Genomic DNA, 23,575 nt, shown 5'->3' on the forward strand with positions numbered 1-23,575 from the left:
ATCCATGTTCCAGCTCATGTTTTGGGGAGGAAAGGTCGCATTTCCTCGGAGAGCAAATTCCCGTCTGTGGGAGCCCTAAGTCAGTGAGGCCAGGTCCCTGGGCTCGCAGAGGGTCTGTGAGGCTGAGGAAGGTGTCGGCACTCCTTACCTGGGACTGTGTTGAGCGGTAGCACCTAACAGCTGCAGGCAGCGTACCTGTTGTGATATTCACTGCAGTTTCTTCCCCTCCAGCTTTGATAAGATGGCAACCTTCTTCAGCCTTCTTGTCCAGTAGTGCGCAGGGCAGGGTGCTTTGCTGGCCCCGAACGTTGAGGCCATCCGGCTGTAGGATGCTGAATTGCCTTGCGCTGTCCCGGCTTCCAGCACAACGAGGTATCCCTGCCCCTTCTCCGGGGCTCGGAGAGTTCGGAGGTGGAGGGTTCTGCGGGGAAGGCAGGGCAGCACAGGACTTGGAAGTGCCTTTGGGCGTCAGCACCTGTGTCTTCGTGGTGCTGAGAGGTGGGGCAGGCTCTCCACAGGGTGTCTCTGAAGCTTTGAAATTCCGTTTGGGGCAGCAGGGAAACACTTCTAGCCCAAGGGGATGCACTGGAAGTGACACTTAGAAGCTGGGGTGATTTAGGGAGTCCTTGTGTGCCTTCTCAGAGTTGAATGGCTGTAGGTGTATAGGAGTTAGTCTGAACCCAGAGCTGGTCAGGAAACTGCCTTCAGCTGGAGAACTTTTTGAGGGCTTCTGAGCAAATAAAGTTCAGTGTAATTAGGTCAGAAATGCCTTGAAGGCCAAAACTAGTTTTCCACTCTTCTCTGTTTTTAATTGCGCAGTGTGTGACTTCTGTGCAAGATCAGTGTGTTAACAGAAAAAGTCTCATGACCTTCTCTTAGTACGTCCCTGCGCCATTCTTTTAGCATCTCTTCCCACCTGCCTATCTCAGATGGGACCCTGAGTGATCCTCTCTCCCCTCAGAAGCAACCAGGTTTCCCCACAGTTAACTTCAACCCATTTTTTTCCAATGGCACTTGATCTTATGCCAGCTCGTGTTCTGTACTCTGAGCAGAGTGCTTTGTTCTTCCTTACTTGCAGTCTTAGGGGTGGTCATAGCTCCGAGGCCACTGTCCTGCTGTAGCAGAAGCTTTTGAGATGTCAGAGCAGAGAGGACTTTTACAATGGGAGGAGGCAGTTCAGCACCCTGCGCTTGGCTGTCACCCCAAAAGACCTGGATCATCACAAGGTCTACCCAGGGGTTTGCTCTGTCTCCCTCCTGCAGGACTTTCTGGGATTCAACAATGGAATTATTGTCTGTTGATGAAGGCTTAGTTGAGGGTTGCTCATCTCGGTGCCTGGAAGCCCCCCTCATGCACAGCGCTGTAGGTCAGCCGTGGAAAAACATTTCTCATGACACTCCACAGGGAGCAAGCCAAAGAAAGTATTTTTGGCACTGGTGACAGCATTTGCCCGAGGCTCTGTCTGCGTGCTGCTAGTAATGTCCATGGCTGTGTTTCCTTTCTAAATGTATTGGAATTTAGCTGGGTGGTGATTGCGGTCCTGTTTATACCACGTTGCCCTGATGTGCTGTGTATGGAGCCTTCCCCTCATCCCCCTCGAGTAGTCACCTGCTGGTCCTTGGTGGCCAGGGGACTGGAGCGTGAAGGGGGCACATCCACGTGCCAGCTGGGAAGCAAGTGCTCTGCAGCAGTGCTCCCTTCTCACCTCTCGGTTGCGAGCTTTAAACACTAGAATGATTGCTGCTACAACTACCGAGTGAGGGAGAGGTGACCTGTGTCAAAGCTCTGTGGAGAAGGCCAAAAAGAGAAAAATGTTGAAGTGGTTCAAGGCTGGATGTAAGGGTTTGCATTCAGAGATGCTGGTCCTGCCTTCGTTATTGGGTGATGCTAGGCAAAGTCCCTTCACCTCTCGGGGCCTCTGTCTTCATGCATATAAACCCATTAATTTCACTGAAGTCATGCAATGCCTGAAAGTCCGTGAGTTGGCTTTTCAAATGCTCTGGGATCCTCTGCTGGATGGCAGTGTAGGCAGTGGAGCAGATCTAGTTTGCTTATCCCTGCCAGTCCAAAAGGGAAGGTAAAAAAGAGTGATGCTGGTAACCTGCAGCTGAATCCCAGCTGCTCTCCCCTTGCCAGCGAAGCACTGCAGTGTGTGCTCCTTCATCTTCATCCATCTCCCCGAGCACCTCTACGGGAGGAAAAGCCATCTGAGGGTGTTGGTGGGTTGTCCATTAGTCGTGGCAGTAGCTTTGAGCCAGGAGGCTCTCCTGAGGGCTGCTAGCTTTCAAAAACCTCCTCTTAGCTCGTGAGTGTGGCGTAAAACTACCTGCCGTGCCAGCGAACAAGTGATAACCTGATCTGCTTGGGACCCCGTGGCTTGGGGTCAGCCCCTTGCTGAGCTGCTCCTGCTGTTCCTCCCCCAGTGCGTGGCTGCTCCTGCGCTTACGCGACAGTCTCTGCAAATATGTTGTTTATTAAATGATCTGCTTGGTTTGTGTCTCCCCATGGCTGCAGGCGCTGTCGCAGGCTGCAGAAGCAGGAGGAGAATGAGAGGGATTCTTTTCTCAAGCAGCGCGCAGTGGACCCCGTGCTCCAAGAACGCCTTTCCCTTCTCTCCCGTGCCTTCCAGAACCAGAGGGCAAAGGTGCGAGAAGGCTCTATGCTTTTCTCCAGTGATATTTTTGCCATTGAGCCGGTGGTAAGTGATAGCTGAGAACCTCTCTTCCTCCTCCTCCTCCTCCCTGAATGAGGTCACTTGGCAGATACCCGCGTCAGCGTCTTGATGTGCCGAGAGGGAAGACATGAGGTTTCTAGTGAGGCTGGGAGAGGTTGTTGCAAAAAGCGTTTCTAAACAGTGAGCTCCTGGCAGGCGGCGAGAGCCTGCCTAAAGCTGAGCTCTGCTGCAAGGGCTATAAATTAAGGGCACTTCATAAGTGTCCTTACAGTGTTCAGGGGTACTGATTATTATATATAAGGGCAGGCCTTACACGTAGCGTATGGGGATTAACCATGGGCATTAGTTCACCTATTGAAGAATGAAAAGGTCCTCTAGGGAAAGGAGGCCAAGTTCAGCCCGTTTAATCACGGAAAGACCAATCCCTTCATATAATCTGGATTTATACCATGTGTGACTCTCCCTCCCAGCATCGTCTGTGAGCCTGCACGCAAGGCTGGCAGCTTTAAACGAACTTTTTGAGTTTCATTGCAGACTTGGAGAAAACTTTTTGCTTTTGCGTTTGCGCAATCAAAACCTCATGTCCTTCAACGAAACAGAGCCCTGACTCTGAGTATTTGCATGGTCTGAGATGAAGAATGCCTGCTGCCTGAGCAATGCAAAATCCCTTCTCATCCTGTTGCAAACGCTAGAATAATCTGAGCCTCTTCTTTCTTTTGTAGTAGGTGAAACGATTATTTTTTTTTTAAGGAAGGGGATCTTGTTCTCTTCTTGGTTACTCCTATAGCCCGAATGAGGCTGAGAGCCCCCCATGTGAGCACAGCTGCAGTTTCACACCACTGCAGCTGAGAGCAGCATGATGGGACCAAGAGCCTGTGTCAGAGCAGCGGGGGTATTGCAGAGAGCGGGAGCCGATCGCCTGAGCTGTGCCAGCTGGTTTTGGAGCATGTCCCAGGGCTCCTGCTTCATTACAACTGGGCTAGGTCTCCATAACGAGCTTAACCTGCTCTTGGGCTCCTGAAGTGCATTAGGGTGAGGTCCAGCAGCCTGGCTGCCCGCTGAGTCCTGGTGCTCCGTGTAGCGCTGTACGGACCCAGAGTGTAGCCTGGCCTCAAGTCTCGAGTGGAAACCTTTCCTGAATGGCTGTGTTGATGTTACAGTTGGCTTAGGACTGGGTGTAAGTGGGATACTACAGGAGTCGTTCCCCTCCTGGCTGGTTCAGCATTATCAGTCTTTAGATTTCCATTAATTCCATGATTTATGGAACAATGGGTTTCACATTCATAGTTTTGCTGATGTCTGTCTTCCCCCCTGGCGTACGGGTGTCTTCACATCAAATGTTAGTCTTTTTTCCTATCAAATGTAAAATCTAAAAATCCACTGCTGCTGACTTCCACAACCTTCTCCCCGGTGAGAGTCCCGTAACTTCTAGCGTGGACAGAGACCCTTCTTGCAGCGCCGTGTAAATCTGCTGGAGGGGCCCCACCAGAGCTGGGACCTTGCTGCCTCGGACCTTCTGGCCAAAAGCGGCGGCTGCTCTTCCCACCTATCACCTGTGGTGCCTGGGAGCACCCTATAGAAAGAATCGAACCCTTGGAACAAGTGGCTGGAGGTTCCCAGAGGTTAGGAGGCCGCTGGAGGGACGATAGCCTTGGAAAGGCTCTCTGGGCAGGGTGGCTTTGCAGGGTTTGTGCAGCAGCTTTGCTGTGTAAGCGGGCCGTTAGCTGCCAGGGGTTGCTCTCAGTGGAAGCTGCAGCAGGCTGTTTCAGCCTGTATAAGGTTAACTTGCTGATGAAAATAATAAGAGAAAAGAGGAGGAGCGGTTTTGCAGTCAGCCTGTGACCATGAACGTTTTGAGCAGCCGTCCAAGCCTGTGGGAAACAAGCTGTTCTGTAACTCTGACTTCCTGAGTGCGTCTCAAAGTTGATTTATTTTTGCAAAGACGCATGGTATGTCAGCAGAAGCATCTGTGGTAGAAGCCCAGGTGGCTCTCAAAGGACAAAGTCCTTGCTTTTTGCTGCACCTTCCCCACCACAGCTTAGCTGTAAGTCACAGTACAGACACGTGGGAGCTGACTCCTTGGAAATGGAAACCAGAGGAAAGGGAGGAAAAGGATTTGTAATCATTGCTCTTACCTTGACAAGTCATCACTGTCTTGTCATTGCCTGGTAGCGACTCCTCAGTGCCACGTGTCAGCTCTGAGCCGATGGAGGTGGTCTTCAAGATGTGCAGGTTACGCAAGTGCTACTGCTGTTGGTGCAGAGGTTGGGCCAGGAGATAACAGCGATATTTGTTCCTGCAAACGTCCACCTCAGCTGAGGTGCCCAGCTGGTCCCCATCCAAATGAGAGGGGACTGCAGAGCACTTTGGTTTTTGGCAGAAGGCGCCATCTCCAGTGGGAGCTATGGTCCATCCCTCCGCTCGCTGTGGGTTCGGTTATTGATGGGAAGGGGCAGATACTGGCTTTGGCGCTGCCTTTTCCCTGAGTGCCCTGAACTAACAGGATGCACTTTGGGGAGTCACTTCAGTACTTGTGTTGCCAGCTCTGCCTTTGGGGGTTTTGGTGTGCTTTGAGCAGTGATTTCCTTTCCATGGATCACCTTCTCCCTCCACCAAACAAAGCAGGCCGACAGTTGGTGGTGCCCCGCTTTCCAAGACCAGCTTTTTCCTTTTCAGGCTGGTGGAGGCTGAGGAGATTTGCATTATTTAGGGGCTGAGGGAGGGGAAATAGGATCTGCATCTATTTATGGTTGGTCTCCTTATTGAGGTCACTTCTGTAGCGGTGAGTCATGGTGTGCCGTCCCCTCGGGTATCACGTTGGCATATGCTGTAGCAAAGCCAGGGCACAACAGCAGGAGTTTTTGTGCTGGATCATCATACATCCACCGTCTGTATTTTATGCCACCTGCCAGCTGCAGCCTGCCTGAGGCTGACATTAAGCCAGCAGTGTTGCAATATCGTGTTCACAGCACTGCATAGTTGCATTTCTGTCCTGGCAAGCATCCACGGTAGTTTTCCATGATCTGACTCAACTGCCATCTTACGGAGAATATGCTAGCCGCGGCAGACCGCTGGCTCCTGCCGTGTCCTAGGGCTGGTACGCCTATGTAGCAGTAGCCCGCAAGGGTGAGTAGTGAAGTGTATCCTTTTAACCAGCAATTCTTTCTTCCCCGTGGGGTAGCAGGAATGTGAGGAACCTTTCCAACAGCCTATTTTCATTTCCCAGGAGAAATAGGTCACAATATTTTCCAGTTTTATGGTCTGACATACAGCAGTAATGAAGGGAGAAATGACAAAGGTTTCCCAAAACAGTCATGTCCTTCACAATTTTTTTTTTAGCCACAGAATAGTAGAATAATGTGTAACTGATGATTTCTTCTTGCCCTCTCCCTTTGAGTCAAACAGTCTGGCGTGCAGCTTCACTGACAATACAGGGAAGCTGATTGTGGACGTACTGCCTGAAGTTTCTGTCCAAATACGTTGAATCCTGGAGAATGGTGATTTCATGTCAGAAGCTCAAGAGGTTTGAGTCTGTTAACTGCTGGTGCAGGTTTTCTTGGGAGTGAGGATATGAGTGCAAGGCTCCATCAGTAATGCTGCGTTAGGATTGTTGCAGAGAGCTGTGCGGGTGCATATGAATGGATGGGTTGTGTTGCTCGTCCGTAGGCTTGTCTCCTCTGATGCCTTAGAGCAGTCTCATCTGACTGTGCCTTGGGATCCAGCAGCACCCTGGATGTAGGGAGATATGTCCCTTACCAGGATCTTACTGCACCACTGACTGGCTTCCTGGAGCATGGCAGGACATCTGGTGAGTTATACAGCGTACAGAGAGATGCCAGCAACACTGCAGCAATCACCGTGGTCTCGGTGGTGTTGGGCAAATCATCCCGCTGGGGCCTCGGCCGCTGGGAATAACACCTGCAGGGACCCATCGCCACTCCCTCGCTGTTTGAAGATTTACGCTTGCAGGGTTCTCCCAGGTTCTTGCTGAAGCTGGATTTTTTTTGTGCAGCGGAAGTTCACCATTTTGGTGTTCGGTTTGGGTTATTTTGAGCCAGGATCACATTCTAGTGTCAGAGAAATGCCACGTGGGCACTGACCCAGCCCCGGTTCCGCTTCCGACAGCAGCGGTGATGCAGGAACGGGAGGAGGCCAGGACAACTAGGGCTTTGTGTCATGGGCAATGTCTCATACCCCCTGTGGAGACCTGCAGGCAGCTGGAGCAGATTGCAAAGCCCTGATATTCCTCTTCTGCCAGTTGTTGCCTGCAAGCAGAGGGAGGCTTGGACAGTGAGCCCTGGCCGGGGTAGCCAGCCCTGACGGGACCTTGCCTTTGTTTGTGAGCTGCTTTACAGATCTCTTCTGCAATGATGAAGGCAGGCACGGTTTTCTTTCTTTCTATCTTTGTAACTAAGAAAGGAAAAATCCATTTGACTTGCTAAATCTCTTCTGATCTGAGAAGACGTGTTCACATGGCTGTAGTGACACAGGGATATAAGGGAAGGTTTGGAGGGAAACCGTATCTTTTCTTTAGGTCAGCTGGCACTTCTGAAGAGATCCTTGATATGCCGAAGCCAGCCAGTTTAGTTCCTTTATTATAGCCCTAATTAAAAAAAAAAAAAAAAAGGCAAGCCTTTACCGGGTGCTAGTAAAGGTAAGGGACTTAATTTTTATCACAGCTGCTTCCAAAGTCTTACACATTTTGTAAGTGTTGTTTGCTCCTTGCTCATCATTGATGCTCTAAATAAAGGCTTACAGGGCTGTGGGTGAAAACAAGAAACGTAACGTTTGAAGGTAAATGGTTTGTTGTCTCCTGTCTTAGGAGGGAGATGTCTGGCCAAATTCTTCAGTTGAAATTTACGTGATCTTCAAACCCCGAGAAGCCAGAGTGTATCAACAGTCTGCTGCGACATCTCAGGTACAGCTCCTTTCTCCTCCTCCTGCTACCCACAGCAAAGGCGAGGCACAAATACTCTTCCAGCCCAGTTGGTTCCCACGGAATTCCTGGGAAGAGCCGGTGGTCAGCAGGGCAGTGCCAGCACCTTCCTGCTGTCCCTGTGGCTCCCAGCTGGTCTGTGCAGAGCCAGGGCTTAGCGCGCCTGGCTCCGACCGCTGATCCCAGAGCAGCCAAAGAAGCGAGCTTTCATACCATGCATTCGTTGTGCTGCAAGGTGTTTGTAAAGGCAGAGAGGTACACAGCAGAAGAGCTTTGGTGGACGAGCACTAAGCCCCTATAGACCTCCAGGATGAGCCTTTATTACGTGGATGCACCATCGGGCTCCTGAGGCGGTAGGAGCTGAGTGAAACGTGCTCCCTGCCCCTGGGTCACCTCCCGCTCTCCAGGCGCTGCCAGACCGTAGTGGCTGAGCCCTGCTGAGCGCAGGGTGTCTGTGAACGTGCCACATGTGTGCTGCTGTCCCTGCGTGGGAATCGTCACCTCGTGGCTCAAGTCTCTGCTTCATCTGGGTCGCGTGTTACAGGGCTCGCTGTCCTCAGCAGGGTGAGCACCCTCCCCAGAAGTCAGAGTGCGAGCAGCCTGCTAGACAAGCTTTATGCTCCCCCCGGCTGCCAGAAGTGCTGTCAGGTCTTTTTCTGGGAGCGGTTATCACTGACCCACCGAGTTATGCCGCCTTTGCCCTTACAGAGGTGATGGCCTTGCTGTGCTGGCACGGGGCAGGGAATGCTTGCAGCAAGCTCCGTGGTTCAGGTTACCTTGTCCTTCCTCTCCGTCCGTGTGGTGCTGCTTGAGGTGTTTTTCAGGAGTGGGAGGTCCCTGTCAGATTTCCATCCAGGGAACGCTCTGGTTTTCCCCATCTAAGAGGAAGGAGGTGCGAGGCCCGTGGTCCCCAGCAGCCAGGCTCCCGTTCTGGAGGGTGCTGAGATCACTAACCCAGCTGCTTCGAGCCATTCCTTACTGCTCCAAGCTGACAGATACAAAGGCCATGAAACAGCTTTTTATTGATACGGTAATTGCGCAGGGTTTACTTGGCAAATGCCACCTACAGTAATTAACCAGGGCTCGTGTTAACAAACCGCCTTCCTGGCCGCCAGCTGCAGTTGTTAGAGCTGTGGAAGGAAAGGGTTGATTTAAAAAGTTGCTCCCAAGGGAATCCTGGCTCAGCGCTGTGCTCCTGGCCCTGGGATTTTTGCTGTGGTGGTGGGGCTGTCCATCACTTTGCTGCAGGGATCTCCAGGGGTTGTTCCTGGAGAGCTTTTGTTGTTGTTGTGGCAGAGAAATAGGAAAATTACTTACATGCAACCTGGGAGTTACAGGAAACAGAGCTGGGCAAGCGATCGGTGTTTAGAAAGAGGAGCCTGCTCTGGAAAAACCCTCGTGGTCCCTCAGGAGATCTGAACTCTTCCATGGGCCCCTTGGGAGAGGACCTCAAGGAGGTCACCTACCCCCCATCCCTCACAAAACAGAGCTGAGCCGCTGTATCGTCAGGGTGGAGACTGTCCCAGGGTGCAAAAAGAGTTTAAAGAAGAAACCCGTGATCTTTAACTAGGGAGTCATTAATTTTGCTTCTTGACGACTCTGAGCAGTGTGACTGCCTTCCTCGTGCATTTGCATGCCAGTCACAGATCCCTTTGGAGGACGATTTGCAGACAGCGTGTGCCCCTTGCAGGGAATATTTAGAAGCTTTGCCCTAGTGCAGCACTGTGAAATTGCAGTTGGATCTCGAGCCCCACGGGGAAGTGGCTGGCCTCCATGTGTGTTTTTGCAGTTGCCTCCATAAATCGCTTAGCCGAACGCTTCTGGACCAGGTGATTTACAGAACTCATCAGCACTGTGCAACTTGCAAAGCCAGCGGTTAAGAATGGTTTGAAATTTGTTTTGTTTAAGCTCAAAATGAACTTTCTTAGTTATTCATGCAAATAAAGCCATGGCTCTTGAGTGCTGGAAGGAAGCACGTGGTGGGGGGGCTCAATCACCTAAAATTCTTTTTTTGTTGTTTTTTTCTGGATATGGAAATGTACTGGGTTACATCTGATTTCTTCCAAAACCCATTTCTAAGCCGCTTTTGCAGGGAGAAGCAAAATCCTAAGTGCTGATCCCTCCTTCACTTGCCGTGTCCTACATCGTGTAAAGCTGGATCTCTGTGTTGATGTGGTTGGTTGAGAATCACGTTCAAAACCAACCTCAAAACCTGGGGACGTTCCGTGGGCAAAAAAACGAGTGCCAGAAAGCAGCAGAAGTTAGGGACTTGGGAAACAGTTCTGTGCTGTTGGGCCACCCACACCCCTGTTTCTTTGAATGCCGAGCTGTAATCCCTCCATGATGTGCCAAGGTGTTAACCCGACTGAGATCCGAATTCTCACTCCACAGAACCGGGTGTGGCTTTGGGACTGAGGACAAGGAGGCTGCGGCCCCTCCATGGCCTGGTCCATGTGCTCTGGGACATGCTGTGGTGGGAGCATCACACGGTCCCAGGCCAGGGTACCCAGGCCTTGGCCAGCGGCTGGGTGCTCCTGGAAGCCCCAGCTGCTAGCGAGGAGCGGGACATACTCTCTTTTTTCTTTCTTTTTCTCTCGGCTGTCCTGAATGGTCTGTATTTTACTCTGCTCCTCCTCCTTTCAGGAGAGCACTCTCTGAGGTTCACCTGGAAGGAGAGAGCGTAAAACTCCCAGGGTTTCCTAAAGTTCCAGCATCAATGGTGGGGCAGAAGAAAGGATAGCTTCCGCAGACCTTCCAGGAGAGGCTGAGGGCCTGCTGCAGAAGGGAAAGAATGGCCACTGATTTTTTTTGATGATAGTGGCCGTGGGGCATGCCTCACCCATGATTATGGGCAAAACTTGTCCCTTGGAAATCTTTGTCATTTCCTAAGAGCTTTGATGGTTTAGAACGTCAAGTTTTTAATGAAAATTAGGCCACATGTGATGCAAGATGGAAAAATCTTCTGAACAGCGAGCACCCAGTACTGCCTCTTTTCAGGTGTCTGTGCAATAGAAGTACACAGCCCTCTGATGCGTGCCTGAGCTGTGAAGTGTAACTCATCTCTGCTGTCAGCTGGGCTGCGGCTGGATCCACTGAAAAACCACTGAATTCAGCACAAGCTCCCTAGCTCTTCCTTTCTGGCTTTGGATGTGATCAAACATCCCCGTGCCACGGTTGCAAGCCCAAAGTCAGGGATCACTGAAAAGGCTGTTCCAGGAGGGTTTTTTCCGAGTTGTGATCTAGTCACACGTGGGCTGCTCTTTGCAATAAGAAGTTGGTTTGGACATTCTGGAATGACTAAGCAGCAGACTTTTATAAAAAAAGAAATCAACTTCCAGTCCCTAAGCTTTAGTTAATGGTGGGTGTCACACAAAAGGAGCTCAAAGGATAGAGGAATAGTTTTGCACAAAAGCCACAGTGACGGTTGTGTACAACTTCTGGGGCTACCTTCTGCTCCTTGTGCTACTCGCTTTCCGTACAAGAGTAGAATGGGATGGCAGTGTTACCGAAATCTCGGAATGAAGAACTTACCGACACCAATGTGATGTAGATAAGCAGACATTTCTTTATGGACGGCCGGGTGCGTGAGTGAGTCCCCTCACGATCGACGCACACCATGGTTCAAAATCATACACCTTATATAGAACTCATTCATACATATTCATTAAATATCCATGCATAATCGTAAGATTTCCCATAAATCATTAACATACTCTCGTACCCGATTCTGCGCAGTAAAGGTTAGAAAGGTCCGGAAATGGGTCTGGGGTACGATTTGGGTAGGTGGTATGTGAGTCGGTGGTCTCGATCTCCCCCTGCCAGAATTACCTGCCACTTGAGGTAACTGTTTCTTGGCCGGCAGCTATGGGTTGCTTCACTCGACTCTTCCCAGTTCACATAAATTCTCATTTTGACATGTTAGTACATCCTCCTAGGTTACATATAAACAATCATCTCAAATCTTAAGTCTGTTATCTAAGTTCTAAACATTCCTACTAGGTGATTCTGACCAATTCCTCCGGCCTTGGTACGGGGCTGTACAGAGGATTTTCTATAGCCGCTTTTTACTATAACTATAAGTTTCATTAAAAAATATTTTCTTATCCTCTTATATTTCTATTACATGATTGATTTTATAAAATCAAATAATCAATCAAATAAAGTCAATCTTAACTTATTAGCAAATCTATAACATTTCCCCATCCTCTTATATTTCTATTACATGATTGATTTTATAAAATCAAATAATCAATCAAATAAAGTCAATCAATCTTAACTTATTAGCAAATCTATAACATTTCCCCCCTTTGAAAGTGTTGAAAATCATTATTTCAATACTTTCACATTATTTACATATCATTTGTTTCAACATATTTTGGTGGTGGGCTATACCTTGGTGGACTGGTTGGTACTTCTCTCATGATCATACGATTGATTGCAATTCTGTTGGTAAACTGCTTCTTCAAACATGCATATACCAACATGATCATCAAAAGGACAATCAGTAACAGAAACAAAGTTTTGATTAGGGATTGTATCCAAGAGCTCAAGTTCCTTCCTAATTTGTTAAAAATTTTCCCTAACCAGTCTTCTGACATATCTTCTTGAATTGATTCTGTTTCTTTTTCAATTTTATCTAATAAATCCAAATCATGTTCGACATCTTGTGTGACATTTGAAATGGGGATGCAACAGTGGTCCAGCTTATCTTTGAGATATCCACATACTCCATGTTCTTTAAGTAGGAGCATATCTAGTGCCATTCTATTTTGTAAAGTCATTCTAGAGGTCGCCTGTAATTGTATATTCAGTTCCTTAAACCCCTTTTTGGTAACGTTTGCTAATTTTTCCACTTGACCAGTTAACTTATAAAGCCATGCTCTGTTTCTATATGATGCTATAGGATTTAAAAGTGATTCAATTGCCCAGCCAATTTTCACTCCTGTAGATGGTTCATTCCAAGTATCATCATTTGTCTCAGATCTCTTTGTTCGTTTCAGTTCTAAATTTTCTAGAGATCCTCTAAACGGTGATTTCTTCCAAATCGGACACAATGTTGGCACGCCTAAAGTTATTTGTTTCACTTTACCATCTAATGGTAGATGAGTTGTCCAGGTTCCATCACTCAATGCCCAAATTAAATGTCCTGGACTTTGAATAGTAGATTTTCTACAACTAAACATAATTCCTCTTCTGGGTATATAGGCGCTAGATAGATTGAGAGTATTCTTAAGACCTCGACAAAAACAACCATATTTTAAAGCGGCAGCCAAAGGAGGGATTCTTTGAATTATTAAGTCTGCATTGCTACAATCATACACTTTTTCACATTTCCACCATGGCACTATTTTATTCTCCTTTTCTCCCAATGAAGTTGATCTATCATTGACCCAGGGTAATACTGAAAACACTTTTCCATCCCAGGTAAAACACCAAGGAGTTTTTGCCATATACTGAAAATGGGAATATAAGGTCATAGACCAAACCGAATCCCAAACTATTTCCTTTTCCTGTAGGGTTCGATTCTTTTTCTCACATTTTGTCTCGGTTATCCATACACTGGTGTTTGTTGTAGCCATTTTAGGCTAGTAACACCATCCCTTGTTCCCTAAATCTCCATATAATCCCGGTTTAGCTACAAATCATCCTTTACATTCCCAAATGGTTGAATATACTGGTGATTCTTCCCCACCTTTAACCTTTTGCAATTCCCAAGTTTCCCTAGGTTCTTGTTTACAATCCATTGTCTCATTTTCATATTCTAATTTGGTCAGATTCATGGTTAAGATTCCCCATGGAATAGATTCACCTACTGCCCTCGGTATTGGTAAACAAGCAGTGATCTGCATAACATTTTGTAAATTGGCAAATCCTTTAATCAATCCTACCATCAAATTTTCCTCAGCCGTTTGTTTGGGAATTTCAATCACTTGTTCTGTCTCTATTTGTCTTTCATTCCTGTCCACCAAGTCAGCCCATGATCCTGCCAACACTACCAACCCAAATGGAATCCAAAGAACGATCATAACCTGATATGAAAAATTAGACATTTTTCAAAGTCAAATTTAAAGTCTTTGGGTCACGGTTGATAATCTTCCATGGAATAGGTGCTTTCTTCACTCGAGTATAATGGATCCAAGCATCCGATTCTGCTATCTTGAGAGCCGTAAAAGTGGTTAACAGTACTTGGAAAGGTGCTTTCCAACGTTCCTGTAAAGGTTCAGAGGTCCAGGTCTTCACATAGACATAATCTCCTGGTTGGAAATCATGCACTGAATTTTCCAGGGATAAAGGTCTATTCCAAATTACTGCACTCCGAATTGCAGCCAAAGTTTTTCCTAGAGAAAGCAAATAGTTATATACATCCTGCTTTCCTTTTACATGTACGTTTGGATTTGGTTCTGGAGACTCATATGGTTTTCCATATAATAATTCATAAGGACTGAGTGAGGTTCCACTCTTTGGCTGTACCCTGATACGTAATAATGCCAATGGAAGCGCCTGAGGCCACTTTAGACTGGTTTCTTGACAAATTTTACTTATTTGTCGTTTCAAAGTTTGATTCATCCTTTCCACTTTCCCACTAGATTGGGGTCTCCAAGATAAATGTAGGTCACAATTAATACCCAATACTTTGCTAACACTTTGGACTACTTCAGCAACAAAGTGTGGACCTCTGTCAGAAGAAATTCCAATAGGAACTCCAAATCTCGGAATTATTTCTTGTAATAACCACTTCACCACTTCTTTTGCTTGTGTGGTGCGACAGGGAAGGGCTTCTGGCCATCCTGTAAAAGTATCAACCCCTACCAGGATGTACCGGTACCCATTTTGTCTGGGTAGCTCTGAAAAATCTACTTGCCAATCATCTCCAGGTTCTACACCAGATTTCAGTCTACCCATTTGAACCTTTTTCTTAATCATTGGATTATTTTTCAAACATACTTCACACTTTGCAGTTACCATTTTAGCTATTCCCAACATCTTAACTGATATTACTTGTTTTCGTAAAGATGTTACTAAGGCTTCTGCTCCCCAGTGACATTCCTGATGTCTCGTTTGAATTATCTCTCTCATCACAAGAGGTGGAATTACTACCTGTCCATTAGGGGTTACCCACCATCCCGCTAAGTTTTTCTTAGCATTTAATAACGGACTCAATTTGTCATCTTCCTCTGAATATCTCGGGTTTTCCCTAGGAAGGGTTACTGTTTTAGAAGGAATTATTGCCATTTGCAATGCTTGTTTCTTTGCTACCTTTTTTGCTGTTCTATCAGCTAAATTATTCCCAGCTATTATTTTTGTATTCCCAATCTGGTGTGCCTTACAGTGCATGATTGCTACTTGATCTGGCTTTTGAACTGCTTGCAATAATCATAACATTTCTGTTTGATGCTTAATGTTTGATCCTTGAGAGGACAATAACCCCCTCTCTTTCCACAAAGCTCCATGGACATGCGCTACCCCAAAGGCATATTTTGAATCAGTCCAGATACTTACTTTCTTGTCTTTGCTTACCTCTAAGGCTCGAATTAAAGCGATGAGTTCTGCCTTTTGGGCTGATGTGGTACTCGCCAATGCTCCTGCTTCTATAACTGTAGTCTCTGTTGTTACCGCATATCCGGCGTATCGGACTCCTTGTTCCATGAAGCTGCTTCCATCAGTGTACAGTTCCCAGTCTGGTCGCTCCAGTGGTACATCCTTCAGATCTTCACGACTGGAATAAACATACTCGATGGCAGCCAAGCAATCATGTTCCAGTCGTCCTTCTTCCTGTATGGAACTTAAAAATACTGCAGGATTTACCAGGTTAGTTGTCTTTAGAATCACATCATCCTGTTCAGTCAGTGCTACCTGGTACTTCATCATTCGGCTGGGAGACAGCCAGTGTCCCCCCTTCTGTTCTAGGACAGTTATCACCATGTGTGGGACATAGACTGTTATTGTTCTTCCCAAAGTCCATTTCCGAGCTTCTTGTATGAGCATCACTGTTGCTGCCACTGCTCGAAGGCAGTTTGGCCACCCTCTACTCACTGTGTCCAGTTGTCTAGAGAAATATCCGACTGGTCGTTTCCAGCTTCCTATCTTCTGAGTTAACACTCCCAGTGCAAGGTGTTGCCTTTCATGTACAAACAGCTGGAAATCTTTGGTTAGATCCGGCAGTCCCAAGGCAGGTGCAGACATTAAGCCACGTTTCAACTCTACAAAAGCCTTTTGTTGTTGTGGGCCCCATACAAAGGGAGAGTTCTTTTGGGCCTCGTACAGCGGTTTAACTATTAGCCCATAGTTCATGATCCAAAGGCGACACCACCCTCTCATTCCCAAAAATGCTCTGAGTTCATGAATGTTTCTCGGCTCAGGTATACCACAAATAGCTTCTTTGCGATCTTTTCCTAATTGTCATTGTCCTTTTGAAATCTCAAAGCCCAGATATATCACAGTCTGGCAGGCTGTCTGGGCTTTCTTCCTGGACACTTTGTATCCATTTAGTCCCAGGAAATTCAAGAGGTCGATAGTCACCTGTATACAGGTAAGTCTTTCTTCTGTAGCAATCAATATGTCATCCACATATTGTAAAAGTAAATGCCCAGGTCTTGATTTATCCTGTTTCCACATTTCAAGTTCCTTTGCTAATTGATTTCCAAAGATAGTTGGACTGTTTTTAAATCCTTGGGGTAATCTAGTCCATGTCAACTGCATCTTTCGCCCGGTTTGAGGATTTTCCCATTCAAAAGCAAACAGTTTTCTGCTTTCTTTTTCCAAAGGTATACAAAAGAAAGCATCTTTTAAATCAAGCACTGTAAACCGTTGATAAGTGTCCCTCAATGCTGTTAACAGTGTATAAGGATTTGCTACTACAGGATAAATATCCTTAACTAGTTGATTTACTGCTCTCAAATCTTGTACCAGCCTATATTCACCCGAGGGTTTTCTGACTGGTAAGATAGGAGTATTATACTCAGATTCACATTCTTCCAAAATGTTATACTCCAAAAATTTATCACTCAATTTCTTCAATTCCTGTCTCACTTCCGGTTTGATTGGATATTGTTTAATTCTCACTGTTCCTGCGCCTTCCTTCAAATCTATTTTAACAGGCTCTGCTAGCTTCGATTTACCAGGAATATCTGTTTCCCATACAGTAGGGATCACTGCCAAATCCACCTCCGGTGGAATTTCTTGTTCCTTTACTCTTTCTTGTAGCATCAAGGTTTCTCCCGTTTTTGACTCGGGTATTTTCAAGAAAAGTTCTCCTTCATCAAAAACAATTTGTGCATTTAATTTAGACAACAAATCTCTTCCTAACAAGGGTATCGGACATTCTGGTACATACAAAAATTCATGTGTAATTATCTTATTTCCAAATTTCAAATCTAGGTGTTGTAGGAATGGCCTGGTTTTCTTCTTTCCCTGTTGCTCCTATTATATTGGCTGGTTTTGTTCCTATTTTTCCTTTACATGTATTTAATACCGAAAATGTCACTCCTGTATCTACTAAAAATTTAACTTCTTTATCTCCCAGCTAAATTTTAACCAGAGGTTCAGCTGGGTTCCCTCCGGTCCCCTTCAGTCGTCTAAAATCATTATCTTGGCAAGGTCGTGAGAAACACTCTTGTTTCTAGGGCAATCCTTTTTCCAATGTCCTTCCTCTCTACACAAAGCACACTGATTTACTCCTAAGGGGGTATTAAATTTCCGATGGCCACAGTGCATACAACCTCCCCTCCCATTAAATCCTCGTCCTCTTCCTCTGCCCCTTCCTCTGTCTACCGTTCCTGTCATTACTGCCAATAAATCTGTTCTCCTTGATTTTCTTTCTTCTCTTTCTCTGTTGTTATATACCCTCCATGCGACTTCCAGCATTGTATTCAAACTCCTTGAATTCTCTCCCTCCAGTTTCTGGAGTTTTTTCCTTATATCTGGTGCCGATTGCCCCATAAAAATCAAAGCCAGTTGCATTTGTGCTGCCTCTGTTTCCACTCTCAAATCAGTATATTTTCTGGCAGCTTCCTTTAATCGTTCCAAAAATGCTGAGGGAGATTCATTTTTATCTTGTCTTACTTCATATAATTTAGACCAATTCAGAGATTTAGGCATGGCATGTCTAATCCCATATAAAACCCATTTCTGATACCGTCTCAGTCTTTCTCTATGTGTTACATTATTTGGATCCCACTGCGGATCCCCAGATGGAAAATTCTGTTCTATTGTTCCACCTGTAATTCCACTCATCACATCCAACTCTGCCTGAGCTTTACCAGCTTTTAATACCATTTGCTTCTCTGTATCATCTAACACATTATCCAGGATCACCTGTAAATCATTCCAGTCCGGATTCTGTGTTCTAGTTATAGTATCTGCCACCTTGCCCACTTTTTCAGGATCTTCTCTATAATTTCCTGCTGCCTGCTTCCAAGTCATCAAATCCATAGCTGTAAAAGGTACTTTCACATAGACCGGTCCATCACTACCAACTCCCTGTCGCAGGGGAGCTATAGTCTGTGTCTGTTGCCGAGTTCTCCCTGAAACAGGAGTATGAATTACAATCTCCGATAATCTCTCTTCCACATCTCCTGTTCCACTGCTATCCGGTTCAATCGCCTGTTCTCGTGCCCTAGATTCTCGACCCTGATTCCTTTCTCTCCTAAGAGGGGATATATCTAATTCTGGTCCATCATCACTCTCAGTAACAATCTTTTTCTTTAAACAACCTTTCCCGATCTCACAAGTTGAGCAACTGCAGAATAGTATTATAATTCAGTGTTCCATTTATGGGCCACTTTTCCTGATTTTCCAATGTATACAGAGGCCACCAATTATTACAATACTCAATCATCTGGCTTTTTGGCAAATCCTCATATAAATCTCCCCAATGTGCCAATAAACATCCCAATGGAGAATTTTTCGGGATTTTATCATTTACAGCAAGATTACGCATGCTTTTACTTTTAAACAACCGAGTTAACTTAGATGCCATGGTATAATCACTCACAGTACAATACACAATTATTCAACTCTGTCTCCCCGATCCGCGGATCCACGCTCCACACTCGCTTTCGTGCTTAATTGCACGTCTCACCCTTACAGCCACACTCACACTTTTCCACAATTGTTACTTTAAACAAAGACATAAAACACAATATTATACACTTCTTAATTTTCTTCTCGATACACAGACACAATAAACAATTCTGTATCAGAAGAAAAACCCCTCCTAACTTCTTGTTAGAGGCACTACCTTAGAGAACACTAGAGCATGTAGGTTCTCTTGTTTCCACTTTTGTCCAACCCTGCAATAGCTTTCGCTTATGTCTTACGGGCAGGCGCCTAGGCTTCCTCTTCCACAAGGATCCTTATAGTCCAAGCCTGCGCAGCTTTCACCGCGTCTGACAGGCAGACTTACTCAGTGAGACTCAAACCCACTGGTGGGTCTCCAACCCACTCCTTACCATACACTTATTATAGTGGGACTCCTACCCACTTACTACAATTACAAGAAGAAGTGTCTTACCAAAATCCAGGGAACGTCGCGAAGAGCCTTACGGATCGGGGATCGATGGGTATCCCCGAGAAATCCTCGGTGCCGGCTGGAACCGATCAGGTCCCCGACTCCTCCGGTCTCCTTCAGCGAGGTCCCATCTGGGTCGCCAAAACTGTTACCGAAATCTCGGAATGAAGAACTTACCGACACCAATGTGATGTAGATAAGCAGACATTTCTTTATGGACGGCCGGGTGCGTGAGTGAGTCCCCTCACGATCGACGCACACCATGGTTCAAAATCATACACCTTGTATAGAACTCATTCATACATATTCATTAAATATCCATGCATAATCGTAAGATTTCCCATAAATCATTAACATACTCTCCTCTCGTACCCGATTCTGCGCAGTAAAGGTTAGAAAGGTCCGGAAATGGGTCTGGGGTACGATTTGGGTAGGTGGTATGTGAGTCGGTGGTCTCGATCTCCCCCTGCCGGAATTACCTGCCACTTGAGGTAACTGTTTCTTGGCCGGCAGCTATGGGCTGCTTCACTCGACTCTTCCCAGTTCACATAAATTCTCATTTTGACATTTTAGTACATCCTCCTAGGTTACATATAAACAATCATCTCAAATCTTAAGTCTGTTATCTAAGTTCTAAACATTCCTACTAGGTGATTCTGACCAATTCCTCCGGCCTTGGTACGGGGCTGTACAGAGGGTTTTTTATAGCCGCTTTTTACTATAACTATAAGTTTCATTAAAATATATTTTCTTATCCTCTTATATTTCTATTACATGATTGATTTTATAAAATCAAATAATCAATCAAATAAAGTCAATCAATCTTAACTTATTAGCAAATCTATAACAGCAGGGGGACCTAAGCCAAAATCTGAGCTAGAATTCAGGCACTCTAGGCTGCTCCAGTGGTTCAAGAAAGGCTTCAGACTGAAAGATCCTGCACTATGCCATCTTAGCAGACTTAAGGAAGAAACTCAGCATCCTGGAGTTCAGCTGTAAGCCTTGTGGTCTCAGTTGCCTTTGCAGCAAGGGGTATGTGTGTTAGCAGTACACTTAGAGCTTATCTGGTTTCAGTAGCGAGGAGGCTGGTTTTCCGTAACTGCTCAGTATGCTTCAGGTGGGGCGTCTTTACAAAGCTGAGCTCTTGGTTTGATGGTGGGAACAGGTGAGTGCTGCTCTCTGGAGACCGTAAAGCCCCGTCTTAACAAGGCGCTGCTGCAGGCAGTGAGCCCTGGAGCACCCCGGTACGGAGCCCTACGTTAGGCGCAGGTGGTGGCTGAGATGCTCTGCCTGCTTGAGGCAGCGCTCGGGTGCGCGTGTCGCTGTCAGCAGGCTGCTGGGGTATCGCTGTCAGCAGGCTGCTCTGCCTTGCTTGGGCTCATACTTCTCAGCTCCTGTGCGGTCGTCTCCGATTGCAGCGATACAGACAGCAGATTTTTCTCTCCGGCTCTGTTTTGTGAGCTTTGTGCCTTCTCTGAATGGATTTCAAAGCTCGTTTAAGTGCATGGGAAGGAATTCAGAAATCATGTTTTATACGCAGCATCACTTTCTGAGGGTGCAAACTGATTGCTAAGTTACAAACCAGCCCAAGGGCTCCGTCAGAAGTTAGAAACCAGCCGCAAAGTTGATCTGCTGAGGGAAGAGAAGGGTCCCGTATCTTCTCGCGGAGCATCTAGTGCTGGTGCCACCCAGCCCGGAGTCGGGGACTGGCTCTGAGGCTGCCTGGAAAATCCAGGCGAACCGAAGGAATTCTGTACTGACATGGCAACCTCTCCCCAGGCCGTGAGACCAGGCTGCCCCTGCGCATCAAAGGGAGCGGCATAGGGCCCCAGCTGCGCTTCAGCTTTGACCAGCTGGACATCGGGAAGGTTTTTGTTGCGTCAGCCCCCAGCTACGAGGTGAGCAGTGGGGCTTGCTGGGGTTGGGGTGGATCCTGATGGCCCCTGGGGCAGCAGTGAGCTTTGTGCACCTGCTGGATTTCTGGCAACACAGGCAGTTATGTGCACGCATTATTTGATGTAAGTTAAATGTGGGAGTTTTTGCAGAATCTGGATAGTTTTGATGGGGTCTGAAAGGTGTGTATGTTGTCCACAAAGCCCCGATCCCTGCGTTTTGGCAACCTCCCTTTGAGACCAGCTGGGAGGCTTCATGCAGAAAATCCAGCCCTTGACACATGATAGCAACACCGGGTCAAAAAGGTCAGGATCCAGAGGCTTTTGTTTCAGCCCTAGATGCACTGTGCCCTGGTACCCTGGCGGTTAAAAAGCAGCTGGAACAAAGGGGTTGTGTTCCGACTCGAGTCCGTTGCAAACACCTTTCAGTGAAGCGCAACTTGCTGGATCCTGGCGCCGGAGGGAAGCCGGGCAGCCTCCCCGCGCAGAGCTGCCCGCGCAGGCACCGGGAGCGCTGTCCCTGCTGACCAGCCTCCTGCCACCCTTCAGACCTGGTGCCCCTCTGGCTCTATGAACAGAGCAGGGCAGTTCTGGAAATGAAGCAAAGGAGCTTTCTGGGTATTTGCCTCCCCCCGCCGATGGTGGCAAGTTTTCTCAAAAAAAAACCAACCAAAAAAACCCCCAAGATACAGCAACTGGAGGCGGTAGAAAATGAGGCAGTACATCGTGCCAGACACTTTCAAAAGCTTGACTGTTGCAGGGAAGGACACGTTAAGGTGTTTTCTTGCCAAAATATTGTGCACTGTATGTATGCATTTTTTAATGCTGATTCTTTATTGATTCTATATATATCAATGTGTTGGTTTCATTACTGGAGAAAATGTGAATAAGTAGATGATACTCCAAGTGCTGTATTAAGTAGCCAGACTGGAGGTAAACTTCAGTGTAGGATCCCTAAGTGCAATTTGTAATTAAGGTGTAAAACATATGAGTAGTTTCCAAGTTACCAGTGCAGAATTTGAATACAGGAATGTTTTCAACAGCAGCTGCAAAATTAAAAAAATAAGGGCTGTACCTCTGCTTCTGTCTCAGTTTTTCTGACAGGTTTTGCGAGGACAAAAGTTAGGGAAAATAACTGCCAAGCAGGTAGATAAGTCCACAGAAATGGCCGGATTTCACCTGCAGCCTTCGGAAACTGTAGAGCTTTGCTTTGGGTAGGTTTGGTGACCACCAGTGTGCTGATACTCACAGGCAGGTGTGGGCATTTCTTGCTGAATCTCAGCAAATGCTGCAGGATTGTGTAGCTTGTTGGAACAGTAAATAATGGTAAATTAGTAGATGATGGCTGTGAATATTTATGAAAGAGATTCTTTAGAGCAGGTGGAGCTGCTATGCCCCTCCCTCTCATCCTTTCTTGACATGTCTGGTTGAGCAAAGACAAAGAGACTCTCAGATCAAAGAAAAGAACAAAATGCGCCTCACTGACGTACCCTAGCAGAGTCGGGGAGTGCTGCTGAAGCTGGTTATGGGGCTGTCCCGAGGTATTTTCTACATCCAGTAAACTTGCTGGCTGTGACGGGAGCTGAATGTGTTTTGCCCTTGGCAGGACTGGGCTCATCTGGAGCGGGAGCAGTTAGGTGACGATTCGCTGTAATGCTGCGACCGCCCTTTGCTGCTCTTTGGGGCAGGTCTGCATCGCCTTGGTGATGCTGAGCACATCCTCAGCCCTGCAAGTCCAAGCGGACTGCTCTGTGTCAGTGGAATAAACCCAGAGTGACTCTGTTTATGTGAAGTTATCACTGGGGTTTTTTGCATGCAAAAACCCAAAGGCAGAAACTGTCCTGTTGTGTTTTCTTTGGCTTCAGCCAAGCAGCAGCACACAGCATCTTCTGCCTTTTGTAGAAGTTTAATTAGAAAACAAATCAGCCTTCTGTAAGGAAAGAAGATTCCTCATGTATTTCCATTTTGCTTTCTTGCTGCTGCAGGTGATCCTGTTTAACAAAGGAGTCATTGATGCCCCCTCCAAGTTGGTCCTTCCGGCGACCGCTCTGGGCTCCTGCTTCTCCTTTCTCCCCCAGGAGGGCATCGTTTTACCAGATGGCCTCCAAGTCATCCAGATCTCCTTCAGTTCCACCGCCCTGGGGCAGTTCACAGAAGGATTCCGGTTCAGTGCGGATGGGTCCCCTGAGCCCGTGACCTTGACCGTCAGGTGAGGAGGGTTACAGGAGCCTGGGGGGTGCCTCCACAGTAATTCCCACTGCAGACTCCTCTCCTCGAGATGGCATCTGCCTCCTTGCTTTCTGTCTTGCCTTTGTTCCAAGGACCCCTGTCCAGCCCTTATCTCTCATTCTCCAGCCCCACAACTCAAGCTGTTTGTTTCAAATGCTTTTGAGATGCCCACCCACCGGGGCAAGCCGAGCCTCCCTCTTCAGGGGGGGTTGTGCACTGGATTTAGTTCTCCAGGGAGGGAAAAACTCCCAGTTCTTTTGAGTGGAGGTGAGCTGGCTGGTGGGACACGGGGCTGCAGAGGAAGGAACAGCGGTGGGAGTGCAGGTGGTTCCTCT

The 23,575-nt window shown here is 47.0% G+C and overlaps 1 pseudogene; it reads left to right on the plus strand.

Annotated features, from left to right (window-relative positions):
* Positions 1-23,575, plus strand: part of LOC129785679 (hydrocephalus-inducing protein homolog) — a 67,717-nt pseudogene that overhangs the window by 32,759 nt on the left and 11,383 nt on the right.

The sequence above is a fragment of the Falco peregrinus genome, chromosome 14, assembly GCF_023634155.1.
Source record: "Falco peregrinus isolate bFalPer1 chromosome 14, bFalPer1.pri, whole genome shotgun sequence".
NCBI classification, from domain to species: Eukaryota; Metazoa; Chordata; class Aves; order Falconiformes; family Falconidae; genus Falco; species Falco peregrinus.